This window comes from Molothrus ater, chromosome 4, assembly GCF_012460135.2.
Source record: "Molothrus ater isolate BHLD 08-10-18 breed brown headed cowbird chromosome 4, BPBGC_Mater_1.1, whole genome shotgun sequence".
Taxonomy (NCBI): domain Eukaryota; kingdom Metazoa; phylum Chordata; class Aves; order Passeriformes; family Icteridae; genus Molothrus; species Molothrus ater.
In genome coordinates, this window is record NC_050481.2 from 55,547,352 (window position 1) to 55,570,572 (window position 23,221).

A 23,221-nucleotide genomic window follows, 5' to 3' on the forward strand; every position below is an offset into this window, starting at 1 on the left:
AGAACAGCAGAATTCAGTATATTACTGCCTAACTTGAAAAAATCATCTGTGTTAAAATGAGGAGTTCAAACAAAGGAAATTGAAAGAATCATTTGCAAGGGTAAAGTACATTTGGATGTAATAGGGATAATTTTAATTTTAAAACATCAAATTAGAGTTTCAGTGAAAATTCGCACTGCAATATCAAAACAGATTTCAATGAGGAAATAAAAGGTGTCATTAAATTGAAGGGTCAAATGCATTACTAACTGGGAAATCAGTATTCAGAAGGTCCAAGAAAGGAAACTAGAAAAATGTACACACTTTGCCTAACTGTAAAAATATTAGGGTATTCCAATCAAATAATGAAAAATAACTTAAAGGCATTAAAAAAAATGCTGAAAGGATTTTTCCCTGTGTATAAGCAACAGAAAGCCTTACAGAGGATCCACAGGAAAAGTAAACCTGGGTTTTTTGTTTTGTTTTTAAAAGAAGCTATATCATCAGAAAGTTTTGTGCTTACAGTAGGATGAAAAAAAATCATATTGATACATCTCCTTAAACCTAGGCAATGTCATTTAGCATGGGAGAGCAAAGGCTGTAAAGACCTGCAGGGTAGTCCTTTCTAGAGGAACAGTAAAATCATCTTAATGCCTCCTGTTAAATGAGAATCTGGTGGATTTCTTACATTGCATGCAATATAAAGAACTGAAATGGCAGCATTGTCAAAAGTGCTGGAATTAACTAAATGGGCAAGATTATCAAAGCAAATCACAGTTCAAAGAATGGTGAGCAGGAGAAACTGTTAGAGGGAGAGGTGCATGTTTGGGCTACCAGGAACAGCAGGCAGAGGGGCCTTCCTCAGACAAGTTAAATTAGTGGGTCAAATGATCTTTAAAGCACTTTTCTACTGGTAAGACTTAGGCATTGATTAAAGTATTCTACAGATGTATAGAACAGTTCACATACAGCTGACATAAAGGAAAAGCCTGTGAAACATCACTGAGGTAGTTATACTTATGGAGGTCTTCATTGGCCTGCTTATCTTTCTTTTCAGATATTTCTTTCTGCCTTTAATTAAAAAACCCAAAAAAGTACTTTTTATACTTTGATTCACAATTGCAAATGGTGGAAAAAATAGCTCATATTACCCAAAAAACTAGAGTGGTTTCCAAGCTTTATGTGTAGGGATTAGAACTACTGGGTTTTTTCCACTGACCTCCTTAAATCTAAATCTCATCCTCATTGCTGCTATCACAATCCCAGGAAAAGGGGGGAGTGGGCAATGGAGAAGTTTCCTTTAGGGCAAAAGGCAACACTGAAGACTTGCAATAAAATTTTGAATGAGTGGGTTATAAGTTGTCAGTAGTCATAAATGTAAAGTAAGGTACATGTAAAACACAGTCCTCCCATTATATCTGCAGTGGTGTGCCATGTTCCTGCTTTTATAGCTTGAGAAAGAGATCTGTGAATTATAATAGGGTGTGCTCTGAAAATGTCATTTCTGTGCTGAGTAGCTATCAAAACAGCAAATATGACATTAAGAATTATTAGGAAAGGAAAAGAGAACAAAAGCAAACATCATTATACCTCTGTATGAAACTATTGCCTTTATCTTGATTCCTGTATTCTGTTCCAGTGTCTCAAAAAGGACAAAACAAAGCTAGAAAAGGTACAGAAAAAAACAGCATGAATGATCAAAGGTACAGAAGGGGTTTAGTACAAGGACATGTCTAAGTAGATCAGGACTCTTCAGCCTTGAAAAAAATGAATAATGAGGGGAAAGGCAGGAGATGAGATAGGAGGTTATAAAAGTGAGTGGCATGAAGGGATGTAAAGAGGTTCAGTGTTTCTCATTATTAAGGTAAGATGAGTGAAATTATCCTGTGGCAGATTCAGAACGTGCCAGGGGTGTACCTATGACAGTGCATATAGTCAACTTGAAAATGATACTGATTTTGGCCAAAGCTTAGAAGGATTCAAAAAAGCTCTTTTACAAATTCATGAAAGATAAATCCAAAAGGGCAACAATGCCAGAAATTTATCTCTACTTCAGAAAGCCCTGGCTGAAGACATGAAGGATATCTTAAAGGAAATACCAATTTTTTAGTCTTCTCCAAGGATCTACAGGATACTAAGTTGAAGGTGTATTTGCCCTGCCCCAGTGCAAAAGCTCTTAAGTTATGGACTTGGCCTGTGCTGACTCTGAAGTCATGGGTAGAGGAGGAATACCCATCTTAGAAACTGGATAAAAACCTGGTTACAGCTTCTGCAGTCTGTGCTAGGAGATGAACACAAAGAATTTAAATAATTTTCTGTTCCCATATAAAATATCATTGGGCTGATTTGTCTAGCTTGAAAATTTTTGGAGAAAGGACAAAGCTGACTGCTTTGATTGTGTCTTGGAGTGTGGAGTTTTCAGACCATAAGGGTTCCAAATCATTATGGCTTTTCTAGGTTTCTATCCTTGGCTTTTACAAAGGAACTGCAAACGATTTGTTTCCATGGTTTATACAGTATTAAGAGTGCTTACATGGGTCATGACTTGTGAAGATGCATTGGCTAATATTTAGTGATGTTTTCACCTTGGCTTGTTTCTCTGCCAACAATCATGCATTTTAGAACCAAAATAGTTTAAAGTGTAGATAGAAGAATATAGGCAGAACCTCTGAGACAGAGTCTAAAAATAGGGACTGGTTGATTTTCCTTTAGTCATGCACCATGAGCTTTAATACTTCAACCATATTTGTATAAAGGTTGCTGTCAATTCAGTCCTTTGGCAGCTGAAGGAAGGCTCCTTGCCACTCAACAGAGCTACTGTGGGACACACTTTGCAAGCAGAACTTGTCTTGCTTGACTTCTTTGTGCTGACCTGGGAATTTGCTAGATGTTTGCTGCACTGCTTTGTCTGAGGCAGTACGAGAGAGACTCTTTTTATTTTGTGATATTTTTATTTTTCTGAACATGATAAAGAAGAAAAAAATTGGAATGAGCAGTTTATCTGAGACAGCTTCTCCTGTGCTAGTCTAGAGAAACACAAGGGACAATACGGTGATTAAAACTCATAGTGATTTCCTTCACCAGTCAAAAATTCATTTGCTGAATTTATGAATAATAAAAACACCACATTTACGATGTTGGTCCCCGCAGGGGAACGTCCAGTAAAATTGGAAGTGATTTCCCACCTTGTAGCCTGTGAGTGAATATGGGGTTGGGAACAAGTTCATCTTAAGAACACCTGCAGTCAGGTATAATAATGTGAGAAAAACTTGGCTTTTCCTGTGTTTCAGGTTCTTTGTCCTGTAGCAGAGCTCCCCCTGCTCTGTGAGAACTGAGGGTGAGTGGTGCCCATGGCTGTGCCCAGCTTTTGCAGTACAATAGAGAGGTTGGCAAACTTGAATAAGTTCAGCTGAGAAAAACCAGGTGTTTGAGGGGCTGGATTGCAGTTGAAAGATCTGAGAGGCTTTTTTTTTGCCTGAAGAAGAGAAAGCTAAAGGGGAACTTGTACAACCTAGGGGCTGGTTAGAGAGAGATGGAGCACAACTTGTGCATCTTCCAAAGCTACAGCAAGGAAATTCTGTGTCATCACAAGAAAACTTCTCAGCCCTGAGGGTGATCAAATGCTGGAATAAGTTGCCCAGAGAGACTGAAATCTTCATCCTGAGAGATTTTCAGAACTTGTCTAGACAAGCCCTGAGTGGCCTGACCTAACTTTGAAGATGAATTAATCTTTGACACTGGTTCTTTTTCCAGTAGGAGACTGGACTACATAATTTCCAAAGGTTTCTGTCCAAGCATTAAAATTGTGTGAGCCCATCCAAGGCCCTTTGTGTCCTGCAGAGAGTATGCAGTCATTTTGTGACTTTAAATCAATGTATAAAGCTTTGTTTATTATTGGGGAAAAAACCCCTTTTATTCTGTGACTTCTGCCTCTCCTTAGCCATTCTAGCATTTCTCTGGTCAGTTTTTAAAGTGACTTCCCATAGATTATTACCATATTCTCATGTATGTATTTTCTATTGAAGAATAGTGAGCCTGTTTATCTCTCCTGGCACATAAGTGACAGAAGCACATATTTTACTTTTGTGTTTTGTGAACTGCCATCTACCCTGTAACATGTTACAGGCCATCTACCCTGTAACATTTTTTCGTACCAGTTTGACAAACAAACATGTTCTGGTATTTTTAGTTTGTATGGCTTTATTTTTCTCTTTAGGATTATAGTCTGCATTAAGAGGGATCTATTCTGAAAATTATTATATATACTCAACTATCTAGTGTAGTTGAGTAGTTGCAGAATTTTTCCATTAATCAAACTTAGGCTGATTGGTCTCTCATTCCATCAGCACTCCTTTTTTATCAAGAGACAAATGATACATTTGCCCTTCTCTGGTCATCTGGGACCTCCCCTGCCCTCCAGAAGCTCATAAAGATAATTTTTAGTGATTCAGAAATCACTGTCTAGTTTCTCTAAGGTGAATTTAATTGAGACCAGACAATTTGAATACATCCATCTTATCTAAATATTCATAACATATTCTTTATATACTTCAGCTTGCAATCCATTTTTTTTCTCTTAAGTGGTTTTGAATGACTTGTCAAGATTTACCATTTTTTGAAGGCTGGTGTGAGGGGGATATTAGATACAGTTTACCTTTATCTGCATTATTTTCTCTCCCTTTCTGCTACCACTGATCTGCCTTTTTTATAAATTTATTTATTTATTGGGTGTTTTAAAATTTTTTTGTTCATTTTGTCTCTTGCAATTATAAGTAGTATAAGTATAAACTCATTTTATACTTCCATTCTGTTTTGTATGCTTTTTCTCAATATTCTTCCTTTTTTATAGGACCTTGGTTTTTTTTGTTTTGGTTTTTTTTTGTAGGATTACTTTTCGACAGCCAGTTGTTGAAGGTTTCCAAGTGCAATGGGCTCCTCTTTCTGTTCTTTGGTACAATTTGTGCATTTAATGTAACTTTCCTGCATAAACTGCCAGCATACTTGCACATGTTTAGCTTCAATCATCTTTCTAAATGACCTTTAGCCACTCTCCAGAGTTTGCTGAAATCTGTTGAGTTTGATGTTGATGGTGTGATTGGAGGATGTTTCTGTTTTATTTCTGTAGCTGTTGCATATCATTTGCCTAAAAAAATTGGTTTGATTGCATACCCCAGAAGACATTTTAATCCATTATTTCCTTTTAGATAACACCAAAACTAAAATAACCTCTCCATAGTAACTTAATCACTCTGAAATTACAATTTGCTTCCAGTGTGATAGTCAGACAAGTCTTAGCTTTTACATGTGGTATCCAAGTATTTAAAGTCCCATCATATCTCCTTCATAAGATTTTCAGGTTTCACATTCACAAAAACAACATTTTCTGCCAAAAGAAAGAGATGTAATCCTCACTTTCTGGCTCAGTTTAGCCCATTTGCTCTTTTCCTTTTTTTGGTTGGTATCCACTCCCCAAGTGTTTCAACAAACTCATTTTTTAATTTTCTCTATTTTATAGCATTTATATGTGTTCTTGAAACTAAGGACATTTGTCTTTTTTTTTCCACTGAAAGAGCTTGCTGAACAAGGGACTGTTCCATACCAATAATCCAGTCCTGTGATTTGCCTCATAAAGCTCTGCCATACCAGTTATGTCTTCACTTGTGAAATAACGTCTCGTTCTTTTTGCTTTCTTCCAGCTCATGTTCACCAGGCTGTCATGCCATTCTTTCTGCATGCTTGAAGAAGCATTGTCACTGTGACATTTGACCAATAAGTTGCATTCTTGCAGAATCTTAAGTAACTTTTGCAGCCATTAGGACCTCTCTGCAATACCATCAGGTAACAGATGTCAGGCATCTGACTTGGCTACATTGGATCTTTGTTCTGCCATTCCTGTTGCTTACAATGTCAGCCTAGCTGTTACTTGGCCATGCCATGCACAGTGAGCTTTTTGCAAAGTACCTTTTACTTCTGGACATAATATAATATTGGTGTGCATTCAGCTGTAGCTCAAGAGCTCTGGTCTTCCAATCACAGCCTCTACTTGTGCCTTTCAACTTTCCTGATAAAAAAGTAATTTTTGTAGGTCTTTGTACCCTTTCATCCATCTAAAACTTAGTTTCCTGCAAATTTTCAGTCTGAAAACTGTGTAGAACACTCTCATAAAGAGAATTCCACGTTTTTTTGTCTGAAGAAAGCTTTCAGAACTCAATGCATCAGGCACAGTCTTCAACTGTCCTTCCAGCAAGATTTCACCTTGTGGGCTAAGAAATTTCTCAGTTTTTACATGCTTCTTTAAAACTTTTGGGTCTCTACAAGGCCAAATAGTTGGTTCACTGGTTTATTTGCTCTTCCCTTCTTTTCTTCTGTGTCTGTAACATGTAGACACTTGACCTTCCCAGAGTTATTTCAATGTTCTGTTAAGGTGGCAGCAATGTTTCTAGGTTGTAAAATGGTTGGATGCTTCCATTCAGCTCTCTGTGGTATTTATAGACTCCTTCCAAAGATATAAGGAATCTACAAATGTTTTCTCAGCTGTTTTGTTCTTTCCTAGTGAGTACATGTTGGAATTCTATGAAGTTAAAACCATGAACTTCTATCCCATACTGATAAATATATGTCTAATGCTTAACAAAAAAACAACCTGGAAAGTAAGTTCCACATTTCAAACACTTAGCTTTCTTGATTTCATTTTCCCTCTGTTTAATTTTTTTCTCTAATTTTTTGTTCTCTTTTTTCTTTTTCCACTGGGACTGTAATTTACTCTCACATTACCCCCACTTGTGTTCTCACAGCCAATTAAAAATTGGCAAGCTCCCATATACTTCTGGGCTGCTGATCCATTTATTTTCACTATGACATTGTCTTTTCCCCTTGAAGCACACCTGATTCTGATACATAAGACTTTTTTACTCATGAACAAAGTAAGAACACTCAGTGTAAATAAAGGCTCTACCTGGCAAGTGAAAAACAAAGTGAAAAGAAGTAGCTGCAATTCTACATGAAAGGACAGATCAATTGGAAGCCCTTTTCCATCTCCTAGCAGAATAAAACCCTGAATAAACTGGAGAAGTGAGGCCAGAGGCCTCTGCCAGAGAAGCTCTTCTGCCATAGATGGTAAGATTAAATAGTGAGTGGGGCTTGGATATTGCTACAAAATCACAGAAAGGTCTACATGTGGTGTCAGTCACAAAACCAGAAGTTTGTTAAGTTCAATAAACAGAATTTTATTTCAAAACAATGAAAGTACACATATAAAAACAGTTCCTAATCAGAATATTTTGAGCAGTATGTGGCCATACTGGCAAGTTTATCTGCAGTGCAAGAACTACATGTAGAACATTAACACTAATTATTTTCATTGTGGAAAGAACAGCAGTTCTCTCAGTAAAAATTGTCAGAAAATTACTGTCTGGAATTAACTGTAAAATATTTTTTTAGTCGTTGAAATGATGAAATTAGGGGCCTTTCTCATATGTCTTTCTGTTATATGAGTTAATTTACAGTCATTAATGTAGATTAGTTTTTGAATTCAAAATCCACAGATAATGCTGGTTTGTACCTTAGGTATTAGAGAGAGTGCTAATTGCTGCAGAATAAAAATCCACATGAAAAAATGGAAACATTAACAATTACTCATTTATCTAATTTTTTTTTTTGTCCTTCTGCTTGGTAGAAAAAGCAATTCATTTTTTATCAAGCAGCCAAGGATCTTTAGTCATGTGGTAATGCAACATAGTCACAAGATTCATCAGACTGTCAGGCTTGTGAATCTTGGCTGCATTCAAAGAGCATTTAATAATTCAAAAAGGAAGTTTCCTGTATCTTTGCAGGAAAAGATGAGGTCCCTACTATTGAGGCCCCTACTATTAAAGAAGTATTCAGTGTGTGAAAGACTGAGTTCGAAATATCCCTATTTAAACATTCATTGAATCAAAGCTACAAATAATTCTCATTTCTTCTACCAGTTATAATATGGAATCATATTTCTAAATATATCCTTTATTTGATACATGTTAGGATTTTAGAAAATTTTTTGTATGTATCAGATAATCTTGCCAGTACATTAAGCAGCATGTTTCAGCCTCAGCTTCTTTTTGACACCAGAAACTGATAGTTTTTAGCACCTTCCTGAATTCCACTATCAATTATGCAGACGTGTTTTCCCAAAACAAAGCCAGTCACAGAGCATAATTTGTGAGATAGGAATAATTTCAGACAGAATCAGCAGCCTGCTATAAATAAAGCACTTTTTTGACAGCACTGTGATCAGCTCTAGACTAAAAATGGTTTAAAGCAATGGAGTACCCTGCACTCATTGCCTCAAATGAAGGTGATGTGACTCGGTCTGTGCAGTCATGAGCCTGTGGCAAATGGTCTGCTCTGAGTGTCAGAAGCTGAGGAGGATAAAATAAATATGGATTAACTATGAATTTCTGCAGAAGAAATCATGGTTTTCTGAGAAGGACGTTTTAGCTATTTTCACTAATGTGCATGAGTATTCATAAGGTAATACAGGTATTTGGGAGTTGAACTCTCTTGAACTAGAATAAATTTGGAATAAATGAATATTCCACTTTTGATGACATACTTGTGTTATTGGAGCTGCAAATACTTTATCAATATATGTCCCCTCTGGTATTCTTTCCTAACACAGCATGGAAATAGCTTGGCTGTTCCACTTAGAGGAGACAGATGGGTTGTCCATGTCAGGTTTGCTCGGTGCTGGAGAAGGGAGAGGGGGCAAAGCTGGATGAGTCACTCCAGTGACCTGCAGGTCCTTCCCAGCTTCCCTTTTTTCCTGTGGGAGTGGTTTGGAAGCACATCTGCCATGGGATCAAAACAGACACTTTAATCATGAGGCAGGGGGGCTGCAGGGGAGCTGGTCATGAGCCAGTGGGTATTGGTGTGTCACAGTTAAGATGAATACCTGCTCTATAATAAACCCCTGGAAATCTGTAATGTGACATGGAGAAATTGAAGTGTCTGCCCTGCATTGTTCATCCAGGTCACGTGGAGCTTGCTTTCCAAGGGATAAGCATCCTTAACCTCAGCTGGAGGCCCCATTGCAACCCCAAGTAATCTTCTGCCAAAACTGGATGTGTTTTTCAAATATCATAGGTACTGTGAATTCTTCAAAAGCCTTGGCACAGATGTAGCAAACTACTTAATTTATTTTATGGCTTATTTCCTCTTTGAACATGAAGGTACTAATTAATGTTTGGCATGCTCATTCTTTTGCTTTCCAGTGCACTAGCAGTACCTTTTCCCTCTCCAAATTCACAAAATCCATGCATATTCCTGGCTTTCATGAACTTCACTGTTCTATTAATTGAGGATGAACACAGACCTTTATTTTTTGAAGTATTTACTGTTCATTTCCTCTTACAAAAACAAACAAATAAATAAATAAATACCTCATTAGATTGTTCTAAAGAGATAAAATACCATAAATCAGTAAACATAGATATATCCCATTTGTGTGCTCTTATCTCCTCAATAATTGTGAAGTAATTTAAATATCTGTAAGAAACTGGAGTTTTTAACCGTGTAGGATAAGATGCTGCCATGAAAGAAATGAATGTTTGAAGGTTATGTTCTAGTTTTCTACAAAGTAGCATCTCTGTAACAACAGATGTATGCAAATTTTGGGAGTTTTTTCAGGAGTAAAGGCATTAATTTTGCTGGGTATGTCTCAAATACATTTTTTTTACTCCTGCACATTTGTTCTTCTTATAACTAATCTGATTTTCAACCTCCAAACACTGTATTGACAGGCCAAGTCATCATTTAGTCCATGAGATTAATATATAAAGGTGTGTTCAACTGTGTCTGGGAAACACTTGACCATCAGAGTTATGAGAGCCATCAGGAAAGGCCCCATGGGATGGTGGGTTTGTATCCATCATATCCCTCAAGGGTATATAGAAAACAAGGCAGGGACAACTAACTAAATAAGGTTAAAATAACATGTCCTCATTTCTTCTGTCACGATGGTCCAACTGTGCAGTTAGGAACAAACTAGTAGTGACATTACATATGAGACCAAAATTATGGTTTCACAGTATCCCCTAAACCCATATAACAGAAAGATATTATTGCAAATACAGTACATTCTTATAGAGGGTGCATATATGGAGAGTGCATATATATTGCATATATAGAGAGTGCACATATGTATATCTAGTAAGTTCCTAGATTAACAGGTCAGTAATAGCTCATGAACTATAGCTTCGTGTTTAAAATTGTCTGTAATACTCTCTCACAAAATATTTTACTTACTTTTAAACTTTGTGTAATTCCATAATTTATTTTGCATGTTGTGAAACTCTGGTTAGAAAATTATAATAGATCTATAAATCACAGCTGGGTAGTTTTTTAAAATACTTGTTTGTGCTGCAGCATCAGATGATAAAATAAAATTATATTCTGTGTTTGTGTGCAAACAGATGAATTATATATATATATATATATATACATATATATATGCAACTCATACATATATGTGTATGAGTTATATATATATTTAGATAATTTGAACTTCATTAAGACATCACATCCGCTTTCTGGAACTTTTTTTCCCTTTCTAGAAATATTATAACTTTTTTCAAGATCCTAAAATTCTGTTAATTTCTTTCTCTCTAGGTAGACTTTAATTCTTTTTTATGCAAGCTAAACCAATTTTTCATTAAGTGAATTTAATCTATAAATTTTAAACAGAAGTAATTTTTTTTTTCATTGAACTTCCCTACCCTGAACCTAAGTAATCACAAAACTTTTAGTAGATGGGAAGGAAAGCAAAAATTTAACCAAAACACCAAAACACCTAAACACCAAAATCTGATTCTTATATTTTTGTGTATTTCTAAATTGATTGTTGAGAATATTGAAGATGGTCTGTTAAGGGAACACGGTGGGGATGTTTCCCTGTGTGACAAGGAAGGGGTCCCCAGAGCCTGTGGTTGGTAATGATGGATGGGTTCACTGATACTCATTGGAAGCAAAAAGGGACAACGTGGTTAAAGACAATTCAGGGATATGAATGTTTATCCTGGTAGCTCTGTTACAGTGTAAAAATAGCTGGCTACACTTACACCAGTTGCAGGAGCATGGAGCTCTGTGACATCAATTAGTTCAGTTTCATAATGAGCTTGCATTGCTGTCGTACCTGCCTCACTTTATTTCAAGGCCAGCTTCAGTTTGCCTTCCTGGAGAGTGGAAACTAAAAGCAGTAGCAAGAAAAGATGCTGCTACCTGATTCTAAGCCAAACAGAAATCCAATTTTGACTCTGGCCTATTCTACCTGCTCATTAAGTTCAAGCAGTTTCCACTTCAGTGGCCCATACATGTTGAGTACTCGATAATCAGCTCTGTGACCAAGCTGGGTAACTACTGGCAGTGATTTTATGGTTGGTTGTTTTTTTTTTTTTTAATTTTTGCAAATTATTTTTGCAGTGAAATAGTCTACTGCATGTAGAATTTTGGCATGGCCATATTACATTTTCTCTCATAAATTTCCTTTGATATATTTTTAGGATCACTCCTACTACTTTCAGGAATTAATGAAAAATTACAGTCTCCTTTATTTCAGCAAAATGATTTAGTGGACTCAGGAAATAATCAATCTATCAATCAATCAATCAATTAATCAGTCCAGCTTCTGTTTGTGAAATATAGGTACCTATGTAGCAGATTTATCTATGTGTTTGTCTGTGTTGTTGACACTCTCTTCTGTAAGCAGTAGGAACTACCAGTGGTATCCTTGTATGACACTGGCCATATGTTCTTCATCATTCCTCTTTAATTCAGAGTTTTAACAGAGTACAGCATTTAACTTACAATAAACCTAAAAGAATGTTAGCTAAAATTATCCTAAATGATCATGAATTTCTGACATTAATAATGGACTTTTGAATATAGGTAGTACCTTGCTTTAAAATCCATAGGTCATGTCATAGCTGCAGGCAGCACATGGGCAGCTTTGTTCCTTTAATTGCTTTCATTAAGCATTTCTGAAATTAATTTGAAATATTTTACAATATTTTGAAGTTTAGAGGTGATTATGAGTTACCTTGTACTAGCAGTTTTTTAGTAATAGAACTTAAAGTCATCCATAGCAAAGCATCGATAAATTTGATTATACTGATAAAATAACTCTTCAGTTATCAAAGATAAAGCAGGATGACAAGCCAGGAAGTCAATACTGGAATACCAGTATATGATGATAACACTAAAATAATTTTTAAAAGATTGATATTATGAGTCATTCTCTGTGTACAGACAATGCTGATAATAAAAAGATAAATTGCTATTTTTTAATTAGAGAAAAAACTCTTCACATTTTCTCAAGACTGTTTTGATGTAGCCAAATATTTATTTCCTCCCATAGATTTAAATATTAGAATTTAATAGCTTCTTCTTTTTGATACACACCATTAGACTCTTTCACAGAAGTAATTTATCACTGTATATTTAAATCATGAGTCAGCAAGTACCATAGGAGAAATGAACCTCTCTAATGGGATACTTCTTTTCCATTTCTGGCTTGTCTGATATTCTATATATCCAAATTTAGCATAATAAGATTTAGATTCTCACAATAGATGCAGGATAAAAGTACATAAATGTGTGTTTATATTGGTACACAAGTGTTTTAAGAGATCCTCCAGTAATTTCATTATTGAGTTTCACTATAGACATAGGTTTAGCCAGATGTCTCAATGATCCAGATCCTGTCACACAGGATAATCTACATGAGTAGTTGTAATTAAATGATTATAATGCAAACACTACTATGTTTTCAGACATCTTCACATTAGACATAATTTCCTAAAATGTAATTATTTTTCCATTGTCTACTGCAGAAAATAAATTAACCAAAAATGAACTGCTTAGCTTTGCTTAGTTGGTACAGCCCAAATTAAATCTTTGATTATTTTCATGACTAGAAAAAGTCTTTTTCTTGATTAATCCTTGGAGACATATTTAAATGAATAATTTCCCTAGAAAAAGTAGGTCTTGCCTTTTCCAAAATAGCAACAATTTTCTCTTAAGCCTTTAAGAAACTATAAGAAAGAATTTCAGATTAGACTTCAAGCATAAAAGAATAAGTAGTGTTATGAGAAAGTACAGAGTCAAATGATGAGGAAAATAGACCTGCTCTGTTCAAAACTGGACAACCTGAACGTGGTTAGAAGGAAAGCAGTACCCAGTAAGAAGGGGTAGAGAATGGAAGGGATGAAAAATGCTCAGTTCCTTAATTTATTTGAAATGGGAGGCAAAGTGGGAGTGGAACATTGCTGCAGTCAGGAGGGTTTAGCCATAGATAACAGAAATGTGGTCATGATTTTCCTTATTTAAGGGGTGATTCTGAATGTGGAGGATTGCAGAGTGGGCTATGAATGTTTTTGTCACATATAATTCTTCAGGAATTAGATTTCATTGTATTTGCTTTCCCTCTTGATCATTTGCTCACACACAGACACAGATGCAAGGCACTGGGAAGTAAAAAATCAACATAATTTGCCTTTGAGTGTTCTGTTCCATTTCTATATCTGATTCATTTGCTGAACTGCAGAACACTTACTGCCTGCTTGCATATTCCTAAGTTCTTCCTACCAGGCATAACAGCAGAAAATTTCTTTCACATCTTTGCCTGTGGGTCTGCAGAATGGTTTTATAACAGAGCAAAGCATCATTCAACATTTTGGTGAACTATTTTGTACTTCAGGACTTTTGTTATGGAAAAAAGGAATTTTAAAAAGAAGTAACTGTGGTAAAGTGAAAAAAAAGTCCAAAAAACCCCAGGCTCTGCTGTGATTTGGAATTCTAGAGCAGAGAATTAGTCTTCCAAACAGAATCCAATTCACTGGGGACAAGGAATCTGTGAACTCTGATTTCAGCTGTTCAGAATTTTCAACTGACTTAGCAAGATCTTCTTGAGACAAGTCATTTCTTCCTCTTAAAAGGCTTTGCTGCCACACTGTGGAAAAAAATATTTATTCTGTTTTAACTATGGTTACAAATAACACATCAGCTGAGTTCCTATCGCTCCTAGCATAGAGCCCACCTCTAAAAAAAGATGACAGCCAAAGAATTGTAAAATAAAAACACCGTGGTGGGATAGTTAATGGAGTTTCAGTTGCAGCTTTAACCTTAGTTGCATATTCTAAGGCAGGAAAACAATGGTAATAACATGAAGAATATTATTTTAATAAAGGACTGATAGAAATCAACAAGAGGATTCCTCCTATTTAAAACTGATGGGTCCAAAACAAACAATTTTACAAAAGAAGCTATATCCAAACCCACTGTCATTGCAGATATTAACAAGCTAAAAATAAGTTTAAAAAAAAGAAATAGAATCAAAAGAAATTTTCCAATGTAATTCTTGAATTCATATTTCTATTTATTTTTTTTTCCAGTCTGGATTGATTTCTGCTTTCAATGAGCTAAGATACTTCTCTACGAGTAATGTAAAGCGTGTCTGAAAGACATGAATTCACTATGGGTTGAGTTGGGGTTTTTTGGTTGTTTTTGTTTGGTTGGGGTTTTGTTTTGGTTGTTTTTTGGGTTTTTTTTTTTTGTTGTTTTTGTAATTTGTTTTGTTTCTTGTTATATTTTCTAGACCGCCATTTCATTTTCAAAACTTTAATTCAATACCCAGAACACTGGCCTGGTGTAATGCACCAGGCTAGTGCTTGAAACTAGATTTCATACAAAAGGCACTCAAGACTCATAAAGTATTGAATGAAAATGCCATTTATTAGTGCTAACACTAGAAGGGAAAAGAGCATAGTGTAGATACTCCTGCAGCTCTTTCAGATGGACTGATGGGCAAAATTCAGCACATCATTTGTGCCTTAAGCTGTTGGATGGAATTTTTCTAGCAGGGAGCAATTCCATGCACCATTTCTACTGGCAGGAGGTGTTCCCATGAAAACATGCTGCTTCCCACCAAGGTAAGCACAGGCACAGGCAGCTGGTGTGATTCCTGGTGCCACGTGGGAGCTGCCCGCAGGCTCCTGGATGTGCTCGGCTGGAGGAGTGTGTGGGGTGGAACAGCCCTGCACCCTGCTCAGGTCACCCACTGTCATCACCTTCTCCATGGCAGGGTTCTCCCACTAGCACACCTGTGCTTGGAAGCTGGGATGTAAGCACTAAATCATCTTACCAGTCGAGCTTAGGATGTTCTCTATTTCCTTAATTTAAAAATACTGTCTTCATTTTACATGGGAAGTTGATGGAGCAAAGTTATGTGAGAGGGCCAGAGAGAGTGCAGCAACTCCTGGCATAAATAACTATTAGACTTTAAACTTATGAAAAAAAGATTTTTCTTAATACATTTTTCTTGTTGCCCTTATCACATCTTTCATTTTACTTGTTGTTATTTCTTACTTTCTACAGATACTATTTTCTGCCTTCTAGTTACTTTTAGAGTCATTTTTTAAATTGAACTTCCTGGCGTAGCAAAAGAGGAGAGGGGGAGTGCACTTCAGGCAATATGATGTTTCTCAGTGCATGACATGAAAGTGGAAATTAATAAAAAATAGCTTCCAGGCTTCCAGCAAGGATTGGCTCCATTAATCATAGGCTGAGACACAGTAAACAGGTGAAGCTGAAGATGACACAGTTGAGTTGTATTAATTCATAACATTTTCAAGACATTGGTATCTACACTGTCCTAGAAGTTCTAAATAGAGGCATTAAATACATGAAAACAGGGAAAAAATAATACAAAACCATGGTATGGTTTTGGATTATAAATGATGAGATAAATGTCTGCATTCTCAAACCTGGTAAATCTAGGCACATTTTAAACACCTTGGTTTAGAAAGAGATAAACATACAATTAAATAACTGGGGTTTTATACACTTAAATAATAATGTATTTTATTTCTGAGATTGGAAATGTTGGAACCAGATTTGGCCACTTAGATTAAAAAAATCTCATACCTAATGAAAACAATATTTGTAAAAATACCCATCTTACCTAATTTTCTTCTCTTTCCTTTTTTTTTTTTAACTAGAACTTTCACAAAGCTCCTTGGTGTCCATGTTTAAAAGTAGAATAAGTTTAACTATCTCCTTAAGGAAATAAACTTAAGAAAACTGTTTTATACAGAAAAAATGTCCACTATATTACTAAACATAAAACTTATTTGATACCTAGTGTAGTATTAAGTGATAACATTAACAGAAAGAGTTCATGAGAAGTTTTTTAAAATGCGGATTTTTGAAGGCAAAAGCTAAGGGAAACTTTTGGAATAGTAATTTGTGTATCTCAGTATGCATGCTCATTAAAAAGAAAAAAGCAAAAAAATTGAAGTGGTGTTAATTTAGCTACTAAAGGGATTCAACTCACTTCTCTGTAGTTAGAAAAGTAAAAATAACATTAATCTTTGTTTACTGTGAGCATGTGAGAGACACTAGGATGTAATAAGTGCACTTTTCACTTGCATGCTTCCCTTAAGGTTAGATTTTTTATGCAAAGAGGTTTGCAATAGAAAGTATTTGTCAGTTAATCAGCTGCTGTTTGGATTCATTTTTCTGGTTCTGTGTCTTGTGACTAGTTCATACTTGTAAGGTAGGGGGATAGAATATAAGAAAATAAAGATAGTGTAGAAAGTAATCTTAAGCCTAAGGAGTTGCAGCTGTGCCAATTATCAAAGATTAGGAACTGGCCTGACTTTAACAGGCCACAGCTGTAACCAGTGAGAAGAAGAGTGCTATAAAAGAGTGGGGTGGCTGGTTGGGAAGGGAACTGGAGTCAGTTGGTTGCTTTGTGAAGAAGAAAGAGGCAGGGCTCTGAGGAGCTGCCCATGAGAAAACACTGAAAAAGGTATGGAACTTATGTGATAAAGAGACAACAGTATGGAACCCCTGCAATAGGATGACAGCAGTGAGGTGGATAGAAACACATTGTCCTGCCTGCAAAGACAGGGGTAATGTTAGTCTTGGAAATAAGATGGATTTCACATGGGAAATAGCCCCTAGAAATCTGATGGGATTTGCTGGGACAAAAGAATCATCTGCATCTTTCTGGGACAAAGGAATCTTTCTTCCAGGTGAAGAAAGGTGAATTGCTCAATTATTAGCTGGTATTACTGAAATAAATCATAAAATTAAAATGCTATAGTTGGACAAATTATAACCTTGTCATTAGAGCTTGTTGTATTTAATCATTGTTTTAATTGTCTTAGTTACTAATTCCAGCAATCTTGTGTACATCCTGTAATGGGAAAATACAAGGTAATTTCTAAAGCCTTATAAAGCATTATCGTCAGTCAGTCTGGGATTAATCTCCAGTACTAAAACAATGACAGTGTTCTGCTTCACTGTTCTTCCACCTGGTGGTAGAAATGGAGAGAAAAACTCAGTTCTTATAAGTAATTCCACTCTAAGGCCTCATTAGCAGTTTATGGATATGTAGTTATAGAGCATCCCTGCGACCCTTTAATTAACATCGGACAAATAAGAAATAAAAGAAACATGGCAGAAGTGTTGTCCTGTGATCCACACACATTGATGAAGTTCACTTGAAAACTATTTTGAAAACGGATGTAGTTTGCATATCCTAAAGTTCTTGGTGTTTAGGGTAGCCTGTGTAATTAGAGTATTCATTGCAGGTTACCTGTGTTTATATGGCTGAATATTCCAGCTCTATGTTTGGCTTGGTTCAGCTTTTTTTTTTTTTTTAATTTTCTTTGAGTTATCCCACTCCCTCACCAAGTGAATTGCCAAAGATGTCAATTTTGTTTTACTCAGATTTTGCTTGAATAATTGGAAGATCACTTGCATGATATATAGCAGCATGAGGAGAATATTGCAGGAATTTTGTGCTTGTCTTTCCTGGAGAAGGTTCCATTTACCTCTAATATGGAGAAATCATATTGGCACATTCATTGCTGTCTGCCACTGCTGCATTCCTTTTTTTTGGCCTGAGACTGCCATTACCTAGTGTTTTTTGGAAGCACAGGAGGTGATGACTAGAGAGAAATTACCAAATCAACAAGGTGCATGGAGAGAGCCTGACTGAGAATATTTGCATCTGTAGTATATCTAAACTGACTTTGAAGTGGCAGGAAGGGAATTCATCATCTCCTGTATTAATCAACGTGATCAATGCTGTGCTTCATTTCTCATTCCACTTTCTTGAAATTAAGGTGTGCTGAGTACATAAAGAGAATGTGATTAAAGAACCAATTCAAATGACATTTAACACAAGTGATTAAATTCATGCTGTACCTAAAATGCACTTTAATGCTCTTTAAAATCTCAGTGTTGGTGCAGTTTTGGGACAGTAGTACAGGGCTGTGGAAAGGATGTGAGAGTGCATGAAAGTTCAACAGTAGATAATTTTTTTCTGAGGGATTTAACATAAGTAGAACTTCATCTTAAAGTTGCATTGGGGACTTATGCAAATTTGTGACAAACTTCTTAACATGATTTGAGTGTTTTATAAAGCATGTGCATTCCTTCCTGCTGCATTCCCCACCAATATAACAGCCTCATCATTCCTTGATTTCACATCAGAGCCTGTGGGTCCTGAGGTGAAGATCAGCATAATCCCCAGGTATGCACTCAGTGAACCTGGAGTATATAGCTGAGCTGTTACAGCTTAAAAGAATCTAGTTGATATTTGTGAGAGTGCTAATCATACTTCTTACAGCAGTGCCTGGCAGCTAAGACCAGGATTCAGTCTTTGGAACTATTGAGGAACCAGGGAAAGAACTACCATAATAACCAGGCAAAGAGACAAGAAAAGTAGTCAGCTGGTATGCAGAAAAATCTCACTTTTTTTTCCCTTGATTTTCAGGGCTCTGGAGGTGATATCTTTATCCTATCTCTGGCTCATGGAAATTAAAATTCCAGACTGACAGCATTGTCTGTGTAAAAGAGATACAAATTATCTGAAAAATGTAGACTTCCAAGGGCAATCTAAAATGAAAATTATGCTTAATCCTTTTCCTCACGGAAAGAAAAATACCCATTGATTAAAGAAAAACCCTTTATAAGGTATTAGCATTTCATTCATTGGTTAAATTGATACAATCACCACCACTTACTCTGAACCATATTTTCAGAACATAGACTGTTATAGCTACGAACATGATGGTTTCTTCTTTTTCTGTTCTTTTTGTAGGACTTATTTCTGCTCTTCAGAAATTCCTATTAGTAGTGTTTAAATTTCTCTGGATCATAAACACTACCTATACCTCCAGTATAAGTCTTAGATTTTATAACTGTTTTAAAAGTGGAAAAAAAAACCTTATGCAGAGAATAAAATCCTAAGAAGCCCAAAGTAAGCATAGGATGAGTTTACAATCCAGTCTGTACAGTTCACAGTGACATAAAATATGGAAAACTACTGACAATTTTGAAACCCTCTCCAAAAGTACTTAATTGATCCTTATGGACTTTAAACAAGCAAATCCCAACAAATCAACCCCAAGACATATTGGTAGAAATAGCTAAGGAAAACAAAGAAAAGCTCTTTTGGGGTGGTTAGGTGGCTAATGGCATCCAGAAGCAATGAAAAATGAGGAGTTGCTACAACAGAGGCTCATATCCAGAATAATCCATTTCATGTCCTTTGACTTCATTTTCTTTGGGAAGGACAAAGCAGAAAGATGTCAGGGAAGTTAGCTGGGCATTTTTTCCCCTAACCAACCTACACCTGGAAAGTTAAATTATTTTTCTGAGAAAAACTTCATAAACCAGCTGTTTTTCAAACCTTCCAGCATGGGCCTTGACTTACTGTTCTACATTCCCCTGTGAACTTTTAGAGAGTTATCCAGATAGATAATATGGCATATTAGTACTTCCTGATTTGCTTTTTTTGCATAATATTTTCGCATTCTGTCTTAGGATGAAAGTACAATGCTCATTTGAGTTAAATAAAATGTAGGTGAATTTGACTTGCCCAGGAAGTAAATTCTGGGTAGTAAATAACTCCTCTGCATATCACAGGTCCTGGTTGCTTTTGGGGTGTTGCTTTAGTGGGGTTTTTGGGTTGTTTTTTGTTTTTGGAGTTTTTTGTTTCGGGTTTTTTTTAGTTTGTTTTGTTTTCTTTTAGATTTTTCTTTTTTTAAGGACTAGGGAGGTTTCTGTTACAATGAGGCATAAACTATTTCAGTCAAAAAAAGCATGAACTATCAAGCAACAAAAATGTGTCAAGATAAAATTTTTGTCTAATATGAGTTCTTTTCAGGAAAAGACATTTTTCTTCCATTCCTCATGAAAGTGTTGCTTTAAATTTTTCTTTTCATTAGCTGTAGTGCTGTTTTTATTCCTTCTTGCATGCAGATGTTCTTTTGCTTTGCAGTAATTATCAGTGTGTCAGTGCTTGTTGATGCATTTATTGCTTCCTTCTGCACAAATTTCCCAAAAGAATTTGCTATATTGGGAAAACAGCTGTTTCTCCCTGCCTCTATTTGCATTTCATATAATTTCAATGCATTGCCAGTCTCACACTAAAGTTTTTTTAGCAGAAAAAAAGAGCTATACAAAGTTGAGTTGTACATCAGTTCTGTGGAGCAAGCATGTTGAATGTATAATCTGTCTCTAAACCAAGACCTTTAAAACCATGAGGAGCAAGGTAATGACACAGCTTCAGAGTTCTAGAGTGCAATTAATTTAGTTTCAGAAAAATCTGTTTTTCTATGAGGGTCTAAGACAATTAAAAATCATCAAGCATTTCCTCCCTGTGATCTATGATTTGAGGGTAATTTTTTTCCTGCGAAGTAATTTTAATAATTATGTGTTGTAGAGCATTACTGTTAAAGACAAAAGCCAGAAATGCTTAGACCTTGCCATGAATGAATGTTTGAAAGCAGGGTCCTAAGGAGGGAATTTTCCAACATTTTTTTCCTAATTCTTCTGTCATAATTCTTGCACTCACCTGAAAAATAGCATACTGCATCAGTGATAACTAGCACAAATTCAGCCAGATGGGCATTTGTTTCTAGCATCATGGGACTGTGGATTTTATATTTGCTGACTTCTTTTATTAAATAATTGATCAGGTTGTATTATTTCCAATGGATTAGTTTCTTAGAATGGATGGAGCTCTGTTAGTTTTCATGGGAGTTATGAACTCTCAGCTGCACAGAGATTACGGGCAAAGGAATTTGACAATTGATGGATTTTCTTTTTAAGAAGCATCAAAGAACAAGGATTAGAGTATCAGTAAATTTCAGTTTTGTGAGCTGACATGAAATTCAGAAAAAAAAAGTTTTGAAAATACTAATTTTTTTAAACTTTTTTTCCCCCAGGAACTTTTAGTAGGAGGAGGAATGGATTTTTCCATTTTTCTATCCAATAATACCTCATGACCTATTCCTCTTTACTTAATTTTAGCATATGATATACTTTATCCAGGTACTACAATATAAACAGATTTTTTTTTTATTTATGTTTTCAGAATACTCAAACTTTTATTTGAAGAAGTGTGCAGGTAAAGGTGCATGAAGCAATTAATTCAGATGCTGAGGATGTTTTCTTATGTCATATTCAAGCTCTCCCACTGAAACATGTCTCATATTTCTGACTATGGATACTGAGCTAGAAAATCTGAAGAGCCCAGCCTACTAATACTTAAGTTGTAAAGAGATGTGTGCTTGTACAAGTTGGGTGGCAACATGAGTTATCTTCTTTGGGTTTTTTTTTCGTAATCCCATCTAATTTTCTATACACTGTGTGATAGATGATCCCTTATGCAGTAAATGAGTATTAAGAAACAGAGTTGTTGGACAGCAGGTGAAGTGTTACAATTAGGGGTTTTTCTAGTTTATTAAATAAAGGAGATACATTGGAGGTATCAACCTGTTTCCATGTCACGTATGGAAGCATCTAAGCATTGTCTGCAAGTTTGCAGATTATTTTAATTTATATGTGCAAGTTCTAACATTTTATAATATATTAACATATAACTATTACATACGCATATATATGTGCTGTGTGTATCAAGCTAGACCTCAAAATTCTTTTTGACATAATTATGTATTTAATCAAATTATTGTTTTGGTTTTATTGTAAGATTTTTTTGAGGATAAGCAAACAAAATAGCCATCTGCAGAGGATATTGAAATCCCAACTACTTAGACATAAGAGAAAAATACTCCAGTTATTATGTAAATTATTCACAGTAATTTTGCTCCTCTCTGCCAAGGTCCAGTTTAGGGGAAAGTTGACTCCATGATGCTGCTTAGATTTTGCTTGTAGCTTTAGGAAGCTATGATTATGGGTTTAAGGCTTCTCATTCAGCAAGGAGATTTCCTCAGTTTTGACTTTGCTGTTTATAAAGTCATAACTAATAGGAAGCAGCAGCAAAACTGACTTCAGCAAGGGCACTCTAGCAGGGAATTACAGACACGGTCACAGCTGCCAGGGATCTGGTTCCAGGCAATCAGATGTCCTTGTCACACTCTGTGCTTCATGACCAGCACTTTGGGTTGGACCATTCATCATGCCTGCAGCAGTAAATACTCCTGTGATATCACAGAAAGATGGGAAAACTTTCATTTAAAAAGCACAAGTTGAAGCAAGAAAAAAGGAATCTTTAAAAATGAAGGCATTCCAGAGAATATTTTGCAGGTCAGATACTAAATGTTTCCAAGGATGTCTCATCAATATGTAGGCTGGAGTTGATGTACATGTGCCTATATGTAGTGGCCAGAGAGGGGATAATTCAGCAAGAACTCTAGTGAGGAGAGTTACTGCTATTTTGGTGATTTATAGAAACTCAGCAGCTATCACAGAATGACAAAATAATTACTGTAGGTAACAGGAACAATTCTGTTGTGTATTAGCACTTTACCTTCCAAGGACAGTGTATTAAGACTTCACCTTCCAAGGACACAGCTTTCCCAGAGACATGTTTAAAGAGTAAATAATCTATGAAACCTCAAGTTTTCAGAAAATGTGCAAACACAGCTGCATTAAGGTCACATTCAACAGTGCTCTTTCTGCTGAAGAGGATTCTCGGGTACCTATGGTGCCTTCTACTTAGATCTTAGTGCAGATATTGTCTTCCCCCTGCTCTTAAAGTGTTTTTTCAAAATAGGTAGATTTTAATGATTTCTGTCCTTTTTAGTAGTTTTAGCCTGGTATTTTTTTTCGTTTAACAGTTGTTTTTACATTTATAATCTTTTCTGCTGTGCAGCTAAGTGGATCAAAAACTACCAAAGCATTTGGGGAATTTCTTAAGGGATGAAAAGGTTGTACTATGGTAAAGGAGATT

General features: G+C 35.8%; 1 protein-coding gene across 4 annotated transcripts in view; it reads left to right on the forward strand.

Annotated features, from left to right (window-relative positions):
* KCNIP4 (potassium voltage-gated channel interacting protein 4) overlaps nucleotides 1-23,221 on the forward strand; it is a 389,884-nt gene that overhangs the window by 144,197 nt on the left and 222,466 nt on the right. The gene's annotated exons all lie outside the window — the stretch shown is intronic.